Source organism: Castor canadensis, chromosome 7 (assembly GCF_047511655.1).
Source record: "Castor canadensis chromosome 7, mCasCan1.hap1v2, whole genome shotgun sequence".
NCBI lineage: Eukaryota > Metazoa > Chordata > Mammalia > Rodentia > Castoridae > Castor > Castor canadensis.
In genome coordinates this window covers 151,690,851-151,707,479 of record NC_133392.1, presented here as the reverse complement: position 1 = coordinate 151,707,479, position 16,629 = coordinate 151,690,851, and the positions used below count along the sequence as shown (strand labels likewise).

At 43.7% G+C, this 16,629-nt stretch overlaps 1 non-coding gene across 1 annotated transcript; it reads right to left on the bottom strand.

The window, feature by feature from the left end:
- Positions 1-5,181: 5,181 nt before the first annotated feature.
- Positions 5,182-5,315, bottom strand: LOC141425304 (small Cajal body-specific RNA 8). The gene has a single exon (XR_012450374.1).
- Positions 5,316-16,629: the final 11,314 nt, after the last annotated feature.

Below are 16,629 nucleotides of genomic sequence, written 5' to 3'. Positions count from 1 at the left end.
ACACTTCCACTCCATCTTGCTCTGGTTATTTTGGAGATGAGATCTCCTGAACTATTTGCCTGGGCTGGCTTTGAACAGAAATCCCCTCCCAGGCAGTTAGAATTACAGGCGTGAGCCACGTGTGCCCAAGCAAAATCCATTTAAAGAAACAGTGTATTATATGTCTTGATCTGTATTGTAAGGAAGCAGAAAAGAATCTTCTAAATGACTTTATTTTTAAGAGGGCTGGGAGTGTAGATCAGTGGTAAGAGTGCTTGCCTAGCATTTGCAAAGCCCCCCACCACCAAAAAAAATAAAGGACTTAAGAGGGAGCTGTAGAGAGGTCACAGCACAAGCAAGTCCAATAATCTGCCATCCTCCTTTCTTCCTTCCTTCCTTCCCTTGCTTTCTTTTCTTCTTGTTTTTGCAATACAGGGACTTGAACTCAGAGCCTCCACATTGAGCCAGTCCACCAGCCCTTTTTTGTGAAGGGTTTCCTCAAGATAGCATCTTGGGAACTATTTACCCTGGCTGGCTTTGAACTGTGATCCTCCTGATCTCTGCCTCCTGAGTAGCTAAGATTACAGGCGTGAGCCACTGGCGCCCAGCCATCCTCCTTATTTCTAAGGAGAAAAAAAGCTACCCTGGGGAAAGAGAAGTGATTTGTGCTGAAATTAGGAGAGCCATTTGGTGGTTTGGGTTTTTTAACCTCTAGCCACTGAAAGTGAATGAGAAAGGCCCAAGTTTGCATTAAATGATAGCATTCACACAAAGGTCACACATTAAACTCCACAGTACCCAGGCTCCCCTCCGCAGAACAGGGCAAAGTTCTCTAATGCTCATACTGAGTGTTCACTAGTGGGAGAGGCCTCTCAGCAGGTCTCCACCATTTTCTGGACCAATCTCTGTTCTCCATACCAGGCTCGGCCACCATCTCATTCCTCAATGTGTCATTTTCTTACATCTTTTTTTTTTTTTGTGGCACAGGGGTTTGAACTCAGAGCCTCACACTTGCTAAGCGTGAACCACTCTGCCAGACCTTTCTTGCTCCTGATTTTTCTTTCATTCAACACGCAAATATTTAGTGTGCCTACAATGTGCCAGGTGCCAGGTGACCACGACCCCCACTGCTTTCCATCATTCCCTGTGTGGACCACTCCCTTCCCCAAGCTTTCCTCAAATGGCCTCTTAGCCTGGTACTCCCCTGCTCTCACTCTGCCTGTCTGAGGGTTCTGTCCCTCCTCCAATCTCTTAATCAAATTATATTTTTCTTCTGTAAACAGATAAAATTCACAACAGACAAGCAGGACAGAGTCTGACATCCTGCTCTGTGGTCCCCTCAAGGAGGACTAAAGGATCCAGCCTTCAGTGCTGGGGCACACCTGTAATCTCAGGACTTAAGAAGTTGAGACACACACATACAAAAAAAAAAAAGGAAAAAAAAGCAGCTGAGACAGGAGGATCTCAAGTTGGAGACTAGCCTGGGCTTCATAGTGAGATCTATGTCAAAAAAACAATAAGGGCTGATGGAATGTGGGTCAAGTAGTAGAGTGCCTGCCTAGTAAGCTCAAGGCCCTGAGTTCAAACCCCAGTACTACAAAAATAACTTTGACTGCCAAAGAGGTTGGAAAGTACCGTGTGCATTTCATCTGTCTGCGTGGATCTCCTTTGACCTGCTGAAGGATGCAAGGGTTCTACAGAAGGAGGCAACACCTTGAACTTGTGTTTGTAGACGCTCAGAAATGACCCTACAGCAATTCCAGCAAGATGTCTGGCTGGGGACCATCTATGACACTTCTTACCACTTTACTTTCTCTGTCCCAAGCCCTCCTAAATAAGACTTTTTTTCTTTTTGGTGTTTTGAGACAGCCCAGGCTGACCTCAAACTCAAGATCTTCCTGCTTCAGCCTCCAAGTGTTGTTTGCAGTACTGGAGGTTGAACCTAGGACTGCATGCATACCGGGCAAGCACTCTACTGCTTGAACCACACGTCCAGCCCCAGGAACATACACTTTTTGTGGTACGTGGTTTGAACTCAGGGCTTCACACTTGCTAGGCAAGTGCTCCACCACCTAAGCCACTCCACCAGCCCTTTTTGTGTTGGGTATTTTCGAGATAGGGTCTCAGGAACTATTTGTCTGGGCTGGCCTCCAACCTCAATCCTCCTGATTATAAGCATGAGCTACTGGTACCTGGCCCAGGGATATTTTTGATCATGTTCAGTGTATTAGTTTATTTCCTATTGCTGTAACAAAACACCTGAAGCTAATTACTTACTAAGAAGTTTATTTAGTAGTCCAAGATTGGGAGTCCCACTGGGTGAGGCCCTTGGAGAGGGCTTTGTGATGGGTGGTGTCCAATGTCAGGCGCACACATAAGGGACCACATGGTAAAACAGAGAGCCAGACAGCAGGGAGGAGCCAGTCTTGCTGGTGTTATAACAACTTGTAACTAACCAGGATCCCATGAGAACTGTATCTCTTCCAGGGTGATACCACCAATGACCTAATTACCTCCCACGAGGCCCCCACCTCTTCCCACCTCTCACATGGCCACACAACCTTTGAGGGACAAATCACATCTAAACCACAGCATTCAGAATACACTCATCTATTAAAGAAAAAATTAATCAGAGACCACTGATGTGATGGAACTTTTGGGCAAGGAGTTGGTGCTCTGAGGGACCCTGGGACTGAAGACAGGTCCAGGTGACCCCTGACCCTTCCCTCCCTCATCTGGCTGGATGAGGGAGTACTTCCTAGCAGCTATGGGAACTATGGCTCTGCTAAGAGTGGATACAGAGCCTGTGAAGAAAAGAGACTCGCTGAGAATCTCAGAGGCAAAGTAAATGCGATAAAATCTCTTTCCATTGAAACAGGCCAAGAAACTAAAAATCAAAGAAAATCAGTAGCTGAAATGGAGTCACAATTTGATTCTACAACTGGATTTCTAGGTAAAACTATGGGAGATTTTATTCAGAAGGTACCAAAGGAAGATACTATGCTATGTGATGCTGTTGCCATTGTTTGTCTTTTGTCAACTTATTCAATTATTAAACTGAGTAATATGAGTGTGACTTTGGAATTTGTTCCAGTTAATAGCTTAGAATACCCCTTTGGGGGCTGGGGGCGGGACTCAAGTGGTAGAGCACCTGCCTAGCAAGTGCAAAGCCTTGAGTTCAAACCCCAGTACTGCCAAAAAATAAAGTACAAGGGAATACCACCTTGATAAAAATTAATATCAAAACACTCCTGACTTTCAAATACTATAGTCTTTTCCACTGAAGATTACTCAATTTTGCTTGTGTTCTAAATCACATTGGATAACTCTACACTGTCTGAATACTGTTGGTCCCGGGGTTTGAATTCAGGGCCTCACACTTGCTAGGCAAGCTCTCTTATCACTCAGCCACTCTGCCAGCCCTGAATGTTGTTTCTTACTGACTCATTTTACCCCTACTTTCAGGGATGAGATGGCCTGAAATCAGTGTGGCTGTATCCATTTTTTTCCAATGTTTGCTGTCAGATAAATAGCAATATAATATCCTATTGTTACCATGAATATAACTTTATCTTCCATGTTAGGAAATGCCTGGAGAGCCTGAAGTGGGAGCTCCTAGGATGGGGCATCTGTGATAGAATAGCAATGCTATTTTTCTCAGATGTCACCAACTATGCCATCCCCCTTCCTCCTTTATTTGGTTCAAACTGCGGCCAATTTCTTATTACCTACAATCTTCTTAAAAATTTTTGGTCATATAACTCCTCTTGCATTTTTGTCCAAGGACCTTTTTTTTTGTGGTAGTGAGATTTGAACAGAGGCCTCATGCTTGCTAGGCAGCCTTGTTTTGTTTTGTTTTGTTTTTCTTTAGTTACTTTTTAGATAGGGTTTCATGCTTTTTGCCTGGGATAGCCTCAGACTACAATCTTTTTTTTTTTTCATTTTTAGTAGTATTGGGTTTGAACTCAGGGCCTCATGCTTGCTAGGCAGGTGAGCTACCACTTGAGCCACTCTGCCAGCCTTGTTTTGTTTTGGATATTTTTGAAATAGGGTCTCGAGAACTATTTGCCTGGCCTGGCGTTTAACTGCAATCAGATTGCAATCCTCCTTACTTATGCCTCAGGAATACCTGGATTTACAGTTACGCACCCTACACCCCACCCAAGGACCTCATTTAATTACTGTTATTTCTGCATCTCTTTTTTTTTTTTTTTTTTTTTTTTTGGTGGTACTGGGGTTTGAACTCTGGGCTTTATGCTTGCTACACAGGCACTCTGCCACTTGAGCCACAATTCCAGCCCTGTTTTGTGTTGAGTATTTTCAAGATTTGCCTGGGCTGGCCTCACTTGAACCTTGATCTTCCTAAATTCTGTCTCCTGACTAGCTAGGATTATAGGCTTGAGCCAACGACGCCAGGTTCTTTCTACATATTTCTATTAGGGCCCAATACACGTGTATATCTATACAGTTATCTTTATTGTTATCTGCATTGCTAACTTTATAAATTCTGCTGACTTGTCTTTTTTTTTTTTCCATTTTTCTTTTATGTTGACTTGTCTTTAATAGTTTTATCATTTTAGCTTCTTGGGTAGGCCATCTGATTACCACTTGTGACAGAATAATGTGAAGGTAAGCAATTGTCAAGCTCTAAGTGGAAATAAAAGTGTTTAAGCTCAATTGCCTCTGCTTTCTTATGTGCTCAAAGTAGACACTGAAAATACTGAAGCACTAAAATTGTAGTTAAACCAGGTGCTGGTGGCTCACACCTGTAATCGTAGCTACTCAGGAGGAAGAGATCAGGAGGATCATGGTTTGAAGCCAGACCAGGCAAATAGTTCTCAAGACCCTATCTCAAAAAAACGCACCATAAAAAAGGGCTGGTAGAGCGGCTCAAGGTGGAGGCCCTGAGTTCAAACCCCAGTCTGCCAGAGGGAAGGAGGGAGGGAGAGAGGATGGAAGGAAGGAAGGAAAGAAGGGCAGGCGGGCAAGGGGAATCTAACAGGATTCTTGCTGAATACAGGCGAGGGCAGTCAGACACCCTCTGCAGGATGGTGGAGGATGAGGAAGTAAGCAGGTGTTGAGGATGATACGTAGGGTAGGGGTTCTACTTGATTTTTTTTTCATTTTTCTTTTATTATTCCTATGTGCATACAAGGCTTGGTTCATTTCTCCCCCCTGACCCCACCCCCTTTGATTTTTTTTTTTAAACTGCCCCGTGTCTGTCCGTTAACGATTTCACTCAACTCATCCCGGTCATCAAAAGGCAGCTTTTATTCTAGGGAGGTATGGTGACAATTAGAGCAGTATTTCAGCCCAATTTGCGTATCAGCCTCCCAATCTACTTGATTTTGAAGAATGGTGGTACTTGCCTGTAATCCCAATCTGAGTCAGAAGGATCAGGAGTTTGAAGAAGTCTATGTAACAAAACCCTGTCTAAAAGCAAAAGAAAAACAAACATAAAAGCTAGATTTCATAACAAAGTACACAGATGGGCCTAGAAAAAGGTTCAGAAGCTTGACCAAAGTTTGGCCAAGTAAAGAATCTTTGTCACATCAAAGCTTGTCAAAATCTTCATTGTCTATTTTGCCTATAGTTACACACTTAACAGTGCTCCATGAATACTTCCACGTTCATTTACCTCTACCACCACCATGTTTAATGTAGAGGACAGTATGTACTATGTGAACATGAAGCTGGCTATTCATTCTCTCTGGTCCGTTTGTCAGTGGACATGACAAGCTGTGGAACCTAACTAATCAGCCACTTTCTTTTTTTTTTCTTTTTGGTGGTACTGGGGTTTGAACTCAGGACCTCAGACTCACTAGACAGGCGCTCTACCATTTCAGCCACTTTACCAATCCAGTCCAACCACTTTTATCCAGATACCAAGTAACTAGCTCTCTCTTTCCCACTCTAGTCTATAAAATGAGCCTCCTAAGGCAAGAGGAGAGGGGAGAGCACGAATTCATGTACAGGGACGATCAACTGGGTAGAGGGCAGAGCCTCAGTGTTACGTGGTTTTGGAGTTAAACTGGGAGGAAGCACAGAAAACGTCTGCATAGTCATCTAAAAAGAAAGGAAGAGAAGAATTTGGGCAGCAGACGGATCTCTCCTTCAATCACTCAATCAGGTGACAGAGTTGATGTCACATTTGTAACAGCTTATGTCTGCCCCTTTCAAACAGCAGTTGAGATCACATTAATGAGGTGACTTTTGGAAAGCCCCTCAGGATGGGGGTGGATGTCTTCCAAACCTTCCAGAAAAAGGTTACGTCATCTGATTTCATCCTGAGACCACAATAGTTTTGTTTTGTTTGAGACAGGGTGTCATAGCCCATCTAGCTTCAAATTCTTCATCCTCCTGCCTCTACCTCCCAAGTGCTTGGATTACAGGCATGTACTACCACACCCAGCACCATAAGCTTTTTTTTTTTCTTCAGTGTATTGGGGATCAAATCCAGAGTGAGCTACAGCCTGTCTTTTTCTTTTTTTGTTTTTGGTGGTGGTGGTGGTGGTGGTTACTGGAGTTTGGAATCAGGGCTTTGATTGCTAAGTAGGCACTCTATCACGTGAGCCACTCCTCCAACCCACCATATGCTACCTTAATGTTATCTTTGAACCATTTAATTTTTTTCTTGAAGAAAATCCTGTTTTAGATGGCAGACAGCTGCTTCTGAGTAGCTCCTCCTCCTCTGCAAAGTGAGAAATGGAACCCTTTCTGACTTCCTGGTGATGCTGTGTTGTCACCATCAACCTGGTCCTTGGAGACAAAGGCAATACATAAATACAAGGGCTGACTATGAATTATAAACTGTATACTCTGGCTAAATAGATCTGACTCAAGTTATTAGTAAGACTGAATGCTCAATAACTGATGACTACGGGAGACTGTAACTTAACACTGAGGTTCTAAAGTGGCACAAACCTTAGGGAAACATAGGAAAATGCTATTTAGACAAACCCATGTAGAAGCCAACCTGTGCCAAGCAATTAAAACAATGACTGGGGATGTACCTATCATGTGTAAGGTCCAGGGTTAGATTCCTAGTCCCTAAAAAATAAAAATTAAAACAAAAAAAGCATTATACATGGTTAGAGGGTAAGAATCAATGCAAAATATGTTAGGCTTGGTGGCACACCCCTGTGATCCCTGCACTTGAGAGGTTGAGGCAAAAGGACTAGGAGTTCTAAAATAGCCTGGATGACACAGTGAGACCCTCCCTCAAAAAGAAAGAAAGAGAAATCTCATACAAATGAAGAATGCTACTCTCTTTTATGACTTGCTTTTCATGTCAGTTTCTTCCTGAATTCAACATTTGACATATCCTGTCTCAGTTATGCTTCAAATTTTACTATAAAATGATATTTTCTTTAAGTTTGATAAGAAACTGAAGTATCAAGCCAGTAATGTCACTGTACCAGGACAGGACAGTCACAACTTCCTCCCCAGGACCCAGAAGTTAGAGGTAGTCTTACCTGTTTGAATTGGGGCACAGTGATTGGTAGGGAAGGAATCTCATCACTTATTGGACAGCTAAGAGGATGAAAGGATCCCCTGGGTCAGGCCCGTGGCTCACACCTGTAATCTTAGCTACTGGGGAAACAGAGATCAAGAGAATCCCAGTCCAAAGCCAGCCCAAGCAAATAGTTCATGAGAACCTATATCCAAAAAATTCATCACAAAAAGGACTGGTGGAGAGACTCAAGCAGTAACAGTACCTGCTTTACAAGTGTGAGGCCCTGAGTTCAAATTCTTGTGAAGCCAAAAAAAAGAAAGATCCCCTGGGATGAATCATTCTCAGAATTACTACCAAAATTGTCTTGCTGGAAGAGCGAAGGCAGGAGGATCCCAAGTTCAAAGCCAGCCTGGGTTAAAAACTAAGACCCTGCCTCATAAAAAAAAAAAAAGAAAAAGAAAAAGATTGTTTTGGAGTTTTACTTATTTATTTGTTGTTATTCAGGCTGATCTTAAACTTCTGGGCTCAAGCAATCCTCCTGTTTCAGCCTCCAGAGTAGTTGCCACAGCAGTCACCTAAGATGAAGTAGTTTGTTTTGGGGGTTCCAGGGATCAAACTCAGGGCTTTGCACATACTAGGCAGGTACTCTACCAGTAAGCTACACTCCCAGCCCTTAAAGGGTGCATTTTTTGATGATCATTGCAACCAGGAATAATGAGTCTCAGAAATTTCCCATTCTGCCTGGCTTCCATTTGCTGCTGGCAGGCAAGAAGAAAATTGTGAAAGCCCATCAACGGTGCTGGAAGCAAACACCATACACAGATCAACAGCTGCTTGCTCCAAATAGTTTTCTCATCTGCTCCAGCTTCTACTAAGTGTCTGCCAAGTGCCGGCATTGGTTAAGTCTGTTGGGGATAGAAATCAGGATAATGGCTGTCTTCTTCTGGAAGTACTTTGTTGTAAGTTCAATAGTATATAATCTAACTTGAAGAGTTCCAATACACTATGCACTGGTGGCTCATGCCTGCAATCCTAGCTACTCAGGAGGCAGAGATCAGGAGAATCGAGGTTCGAGGCCAGTCCAGGCAAATAATGAGCCCCTATCTCGAAAGACAGCATCACGAAAAAAAAAAAAAAAAAAAAAAGGGCTGGTGGAGTGGCTCAAGGTGTAGACCCTGAGTTCAAGCCTCAGTACTAAAAAAAAAAAAAAAAAGAGCAAGAGAGAGAGAGAGAGTTCTAATACTGAGGGGGTGAATTCAACTATAATACATTGTAAAAACTTTTGTAAATATCACTTTGTATCCCCAGTACATCAATAATATAATAAAAAATTTTAAAAGCGTTCAATACTGAAAGTCTTCCAGATGGTGGGTATGATATTTGGACTTCCACTTCCAGATGGAGAAACAGACTTGATTTACTTTTCTGCCTAGAATAAGCAATATATAGACTGAAAAAAAAAAGGAAAAGAGAAAGGTTTTCATGATGCTGGACAACAGGCCACAAAGGACAGTAGTCGCTGAATTTGGCACAAGAAATAAAATGAGTCCTATTATGGCCCCAGATCACTGCCTTGGGTTTCTAGGCTACAGTGCAGAAAAGGATGACTGAGGCAGAGCTCAGCAGAATCCCTGAGCCGAGCAGACAGAGCTGAGAGTCCAGAGAGACTAAGGCAATTAGAGTTCAAAGGACAGAACACCAAAGAGGAGAGAGCAGTACAGAAGGAGAGATCTATAAAGGGTAAGAAAATGACTCATGCCAGGCATGGTGGCACAATTGCCTGCAGTACCAGCTACTCTAGAGGCTGAGGCAAAAGGATCGCTTGAGCCTGGCAGTTCAAGACCCAGTCTAGGGAACATAGTGAGACCCTCAGAAAGAAAGGGAAGAAGGGGAAGGAGTGAAGGAGGGGAGGAAGGGAGGGAAAGAGTAAAGGAGGAGGAAGGAAAAAAGGAACTGAGGAGGACAGGGAGGGAGGAAGCAAGCAAGCAAGCTAGCTGCCTGAAGCTTGGGAAAGAACCAAGTGATGTGCTGGGGTATAGCTCGGCGGCACAGCAGTGGCGAGTACACCGCAGCACCACATGGACAACAAAAGAATTGTGTGAGATTAGAAGGAAAGGTACCTGGTGTTCACACCAAGCTGGGAACTGTGCCTCTTCTTACCTGCCAGATTGGAAAAACTCATCATGTATGGGGCACTGGGAAGAGAGTTTATAAAGGCTCTGCCTCAGGAAAATAATTAGCCTGAAAGTTGGCATCGCTCTGGTCCTGCCAAACAAAATCCTAAAAGTAAAACTGAAGGGGCCGGTGGAGTGGCTCAAGTGATAGAGCACCCGCCTAGAAAGAAAGCAGAAGGCCCTGAGTTCAAACCCTAGTTCTGAAAAAAAGAAAGAAAGAAAGAAAGAAAGTTATAGTGTCAGACATGAAAATCACAACAGGTATCGTTAATGGTAGATTAAACAAAAAAAATTAGTAAATTTGGAGCTTGGCATGGTGGTACACATCTATAATCCCAGCCCTCAGAAGGCTGAGGCAGGAGGATTGCAAGTTTAAGGCCTACCTGTACTACACAGCTATACAAGGTCTCAAGGTAAGCGTGGGCTGGGGCTGGGGCTCAGTAGTATCCCAAGTGTTTAGCATGCACAAGGCTCTGGGTTCAACCACAAAACCAAAACGAAACAAAACAAAAGTGAGCAAGCTTGTCTGGAGTGTGGCTCCGGTAGAGCACTTGCCTAGCATGGGGGAGGCCTTGGGTTCAACCCCTAGCACTGGAAAAAAAAAAGCAGTGAATGACAAAAAAATGTCATTACTATAAAAAAATGACAAAAGAAAGGAAATAAAAGAGGGAAGCACCATTGAATGCTGGATCAAATCAAGTGGCCTAATATATGCAATGGAGACCTCAAGAGAGAAGGGAAAGCCCGACACCGGTGGCTCATACCTGCAATCCTAGCTACTTGAGAGACAGAGATCAGAAGGATTGAGGTTTGAAGCCAGTACAGGCAAAGAGTTCCCAAAATCCTATCTGGAAAACACTCACCATAAAAAAGGACTAGAGGAATGGCTCAAGTGGTAGAGCACCTGCCTCGCAAGCATGAAGCCATAAATTCAAGCCCCAGTATTGCAAAAAAAAAAAAAAAAGAAATAATCCAAACTTAATAAAAACTAAAACCCCACAGATTCAAGTAACTCAATAAATCTCAGGTTCAAGAAACATTAAGAAAGCCACAGTGCTACATCTGAGTCAAAGAGTCAACTTGGGACATTCAAATCTTTCATAATGATTTTCATTAACTTTTACAGAAATGAAATCCTACCAATACTATATTTATTTATTTTTTTGGCAGCACTGGAGTTTGAACTCAGGGTCTCACTCTTGCTAGGCAGGTACTCTATCACTTAAGCCATTCTACCAGCCTTCCCACAGACTATAAATTGGGGGTTGGGATGTGGTTCAAGTGGTAGAGCACCTGTGAGGACCTGAGCTCAAACCCCAGTACCATGAAAAAAAAAAAATGTAGGGGGTATCCTCATCTGAAAAAGCTTTAAATTTTTTTAAATCTTTTGGGGTACTTGGGGTGGAACCCAGGGCCTTTGGGATGCTAGGCCAGAACTTTTCCACTCAGCTAAATCCCCAAACATCCTAATGAAGTTTTTTGAAGTATCAAAGAACTCTGGATGAGGCAGCAGGAATCAACTATGGATCTGAGTCATCTGACTTAAGTATTTCCTTCAGTGTCAAGGCATTTTACCTACTTAGTAAAGCTTTCAAAAAGATTGATACTTTTAAGACTGTTATTTTGAAATACTGTGAATTCTCAGATTATCAAGCTAAAGAAATAACAGTGAATCCAGAATAAAAATTCTAGGTGGACTCTGTTATTCATCTTTTCCTTCTTGTAAGACTTTCCCTTCATATATAACTGAAAGCTCATAGGTGTTAACAAGTTGTTGCTTTGGCATAAAATTAGATATGGAAAGATGCTCTTAACAGTGTCACCTAAGTACGAATCAAGAGAGCAGAATTACCTACACTGGAAGCTTATTAGATGGGTAGAAACTTTCAGGCCTTGTTCCAGACCCAAACAATCAGAATATGAATTATCAACATCCCTACTGGCTCCTTGAAAACAAAGGATAAAGAAACCTGCCTACCATTTTTCCCACAGATTGATTAAAATGGAATAAGTGAAACCTAATCTAAATACAAGTTAGGTACCCAAGCAACACAAAACCCTCCAATAAACAGCTACATACAAGTCCTAGGCACATTACAGCTATTTCTGGACTGAAAATGTTCAACAGGGCTGGAGGTAAAGCTCAACAGAGTGTTGGCAAGCTTAGGGCACTGGGTTCCGACCTCAGAAGAGAGGGTGTGGGGGAGAGAGAGAATGAGAGAAAGAGAGAGGAAGAATGAAAGGACAGCAATAGGCTGGTATCGTTACTTAATATCCCAAAGACATTTTTTTCAATAAATTAACATTCTCGTTAACATATATCAGTTGTACATTTTGTGACATTTCCACATACACTTACAATGTACCTTGGTTAGGTTCACCCACCATCACTCTCCCTTATCCCCCTCCATCCTACAGGTTTGGATTTTTCTGCGGTACTGGGGTTTGAACTCAGGGCTACACCTTGAGCCACTTCTCCAGCCCCTTTTTGTTAGGGTTTTTTTCCAGATAGGGTTTTGCGCACTATTTGCAGGGGCTGGCTTCGAACCACGATCCTCCCGATCTCTGCCTCCTGAGTAGTTAGGATTTACAGGCGTGAGCCACCGGCACCCGGTATCTTTTTTTTTTTTTTTCTTTTTAAGAGTAAAACACATAAACTTTTTTTTTTAATTGAGTCTTTTCACTTTTGGAAACTTTTATCATTTTTCTTGAGTGCTGTACATGCTGGGCAACTGCTCTACCCTTAGCTACACCCCCAACTCTCTCTCTCTGTATTAAATTTAGGTTATACTTAAGAAAGCAGCTAAGACAAAAACTGATTCGGGCAAGAAGCACTGTACAATCTTCCCAATGCACATTTCTCTTCCGCCAAAGCCACAAACATGTCCTGTCCTAAACCGCAAGGAAGCTCCAGGAAGCCACGCCTAGGAATAGCTCCAGGCACTAGTTTCTCGGTCCGCCAATGCCTCTGTCACATTCCGGTCGGACGGTTTCTGACCCGTTCTCTCCAGAGCGGCTCTGCTATACCCCAGCCGTCGGCTCAGCCCACAGGATCCAGAGCCCGCCTGACTGCGGATGCCTGGACGTCCGGGTTCGAGTCTTCAAGAGAGCTGTTTACCCTGCCTGAGCTAAAGCAGGAGACTTACAACCACGTGAGCCTGGTAGCAGCTACAGCGAGGCCAAGACGGAGTCGCCTAGCAACCAAGAGCCACGCCCCCAGATGTCACGCATTGGCCGCGTGCATCACGTGACCAGACGCCACTGACCAGTGGGAGTTTGCGCAGCGGTCATGTGGTACTGCGCAGGCGCGTTTCTGCAAAGGTGTTTGCTACGGCGGTTGGGTATCCGCCTCTGAGCCGGAGGTTTCCGCCCTGGCTTGATGCGAAGTCCTGGTTTTGGATGGTGAGACCCGAGAGGGGCGCATGGGAAACGTCAGAGACTGCAGTCTGCCTCCTGTGGGAACTGGTCCAGTTCCAGCAGTCGTTAGGCGGGAAGGGGTTTCGTGACGAGGGGCGGAAAGTGAAGGATATTGACTTGGGCGGTGTTTATTCAGCGATGAGTGAAGGAGTTTTGTTGGGCCGGGAGCGACGTCCTGATGAAGCTTGCGCTGGAAAGTAGTTATGGAAAAGTAGCAGTTTTCGTTATCCACGTGTTAACCCCGACAAACTCCGGACTAGGCTGGGTGGCGACTCGGGAGGCCTGGCCCCAGACCTTCCTATGTGAAAGGGATTTGGGGAGATAATTTTTTAAAATCCACTTTGGAGGTTGTTGATACCATCCTCCCCTTTCCCTTACCTGACTGGGGATTGAACCCAGGGTATTTTGCCTGCTAGGCAAGGGCTCTGCCTCTTGAACCACGCCCCCACACTCCATCCTTTCTAACAAACTTACCTGCAGTAAGTGGAGGTTTTGCAGGTACTAGATGTGTTCTGACAGGTGCCTTGTCTTTTTTTTTTTTTTGGCGGTACTGGGGTTTGCACTTAGGGCTTCATACTTGCTAGGGAGGCATTCTACTTGTCATCCCTGATTTGTCTTTCACATTTCACAAAGTCCTGTTCTGGCCTTCACAACGTATTCGTTTCCCCTTCTGCGCCCGCCCTGGTCAGGTCCCCCAGATCTCTGACCTGAGTTGTTGGAGTAGCCTAAACTAGCGTCCTCTGCCTGCCTCCTCAAGTCAACCAAAACGATTTTATTTATTTAGGTGCTGGGTACTGAACCAGGGCTCTCCCACACTCTTAAGGTTCACCACCAGCCCTAAATTCCTAAAGTGATCTATTTAATAGAAAAGCCATGTCACGATGCTTCTCTGCTCAAAACCCTCCAGTTAAGACGGGTGTGACTCCCAAAGCTCTGGGTTTGTTTCCCCACCACTGAGGGGAAAAAAAAAAAAGTCAGTAGCTTCCTATTCCAATTAGTAAAAAAAGTCAAATTCCTTATAAGCACTTCCCGCCTAATCTGGTTCTATGCGTTCCCTTTCCACTCTGATTTTTATTTTTGTTTCTGTAGATTTACCTATTGGGGCTGGCCAAGTGGGTCAGGTGGGAAAGCACCTACCTAGCAAGTATGAAACGCTGAGTTCAAACCCAGGTACCACAAAAAAAAACAAACCCTAGTTCATATTTATTTATTTAGAGGCAGGGTCTTGCTGCCTCTAAATAAATAAACTGTCAATCTTTCTCTGTCTCAGCCTCCCAAGTGCTGGGATTACAGCTCCACTCCACCACACCTGGCCTTCCAGTTTCATTTTAATTCATTCATAGGCAGTGTTGTCCTTCATACCGTTTCTTAAACAGGCAGGTGTGCTTTGCATTTAGGTCTCTGCATTCACTGTTACCTGTATTCCGAGTGTCCCCTCTGGGTGTCCATGTGATTTACTACTACATCTGTTTGAATGTTGGTTCATAAAGGCGCTCTTCCCTGACCACCTTGTACCAAGTAGCAACCATTTCATGGCCCAATCACCCACATACCCCATACTCCTTTTCCAGCTTGCTTTTCTTCCTCAGTATCTATCACCTCCTCCTGACACATTTTCTGTGTTCTTTGTTCAGTAACCTAAGTTCTATGTGAATGTCACTGTCTTACTCCCTGATGTACCACTAGTATCTAGAACAAGGGGTGTCATTGTTATGTTTTTAATATGAAATGCCTCCTATGGTCTCATGTGTTGATAGCTGGTACCCAGCTGGTGGTGAGACCTTGGAGGTAGTGGAAACTTTAGGATATGGGGCCTAGCTGGGAGAAGTAGGTCACTGAAGCTGTGCCCCTGGTGGCTATATTCTATTCCTGCCCCTTTCTTCTGTCTTCTCTGTCTCTACTTCCTATCTGGAATGAGGAGAGCTGTTTTGTTCCACCATGTGCTCTCTTGTATAATGTTCTGCTTTGCCTCAGGCCCACAGCAATGTAACCAGCCAACTATGGACACAAACTTTTGAAACCGAGAGCCAAAATAAACCTTTCCTCCTTTTAAGTTGTTCTGTCAAGTATTTTGTCACAGCAATGAAAATTCCAACTAACACAGGCATGTAGTAGGTGTTAATAATTGTTAAAGAAATGAATAAATGTTCTGTGCCCAACATGGTTCTATTACTTGTGATGGCAAGTGAACGAAGACATTCCAGAAGGCTAACAAGCCTTGACTGTACCCATAATACTGGCAGTGCCCACTGCCAGTAGACTGCTTGGTACCATCTTGTATCATAAAAGCTGGCTCTTTATACTCTTAGCCTTGACCTTCCTCGGTACCTATAATGTGGTATTCTAAGAAGGAGACCCAAAATTTTTTTGTGAAAAAGCAAGTGTTTCATGAAAAGGAAGAACAATAGAAAAACAAAAACAATTTAACTCCCAAGGCAGGTATTGAACTAGGTGTGAAGGGTAGATGAAGAAAGCCCTATTCAGATGGCAAAAGTTAGTAAAGAAGGCTTGTGTCAGTCCAGAAGTTTGTGAGTAAAATTCATCTTTTATTGATACATGTATACATTTTTTGGTCCACCTCTCTCCCCTGCCCCCTGACACCCTCCCCCCCAAGTTTCCTGAAGCCGAAAAATCTGCATCCTATGATACCTTCATCCCTTATTAAAATGCAAATGCTTGCTGGGTTGGTGGCTCATGCCTGTAATCCTAGTTACTCAGGAGGCAGAGATCAGGAGGATTGCTGTTTGAAGCCAGCCTGAAAAGGACTGGTGGAGTGGTTCAAGATGTAGGCCATGAGTTCAAGCCCCAGTACCACAAAAAAAAAGAAAAGAAAAAATTGCAAATAATCCAAGAAAGATACTTTCGATACTTTCTACAGTCATTAGTACCTCAGTGTTAGTTCAGATCCTTCCCTGACAGCAGGCTTTGAAAAGGAAAGTGAAGAATTTAAGAGCACAGGAGACCTAGAAAGAACAGGTGAAGAGAAAGTTCAGGAGCAGAGGAATAGGCGCAGAGTTGAACTTGCTAAGGACAAACTTTGGCCTTTTTCATAGTTTTGCCCAGGGCTGATTCTGGTAATGAAAATACTGATCTCTAGCCCTAACCTTGTGAGTCAGCAAATTATGGCACCTGAAACCAGGGTTGAGCAAAGTCCTTACCTATTTGAAATTTGGTAACCCAATGAGCTCAAGTACATTGGAATGGAGGGGTAGAATGTGGTGGACTAAACCACTGTCAAATTATAACCAGAGGCCTGACTCCAGGAGTTCCAACCTGTCAGGTCTGGCCACTTGCTCTAACATGCCAATTAAAGAGCAGAGTAGTTGGGAAGAACAAGGGAAAGGAGATTTACTAGAACTTGATCCCAGAAAGAGGGGAGAGTAAGCATTTCAGCCCATGAGTTTTAAGTTTAAATAGAGAAAGAATTGGAGCAGGGAAAAGAGGTATGTATAATTAAGCAGTCTTAGTCAAAGGTGTGTCTGCTTGATCATTATCTCAGGGTTGGTCAGGTGGGGCCTTCTCACATAAGAAAGTCATTGTTGCCTGTGAGTGGATTGGACTCTTGTCCCAAGATGTTTATCCATCAACCCTGTCATTCAGGAG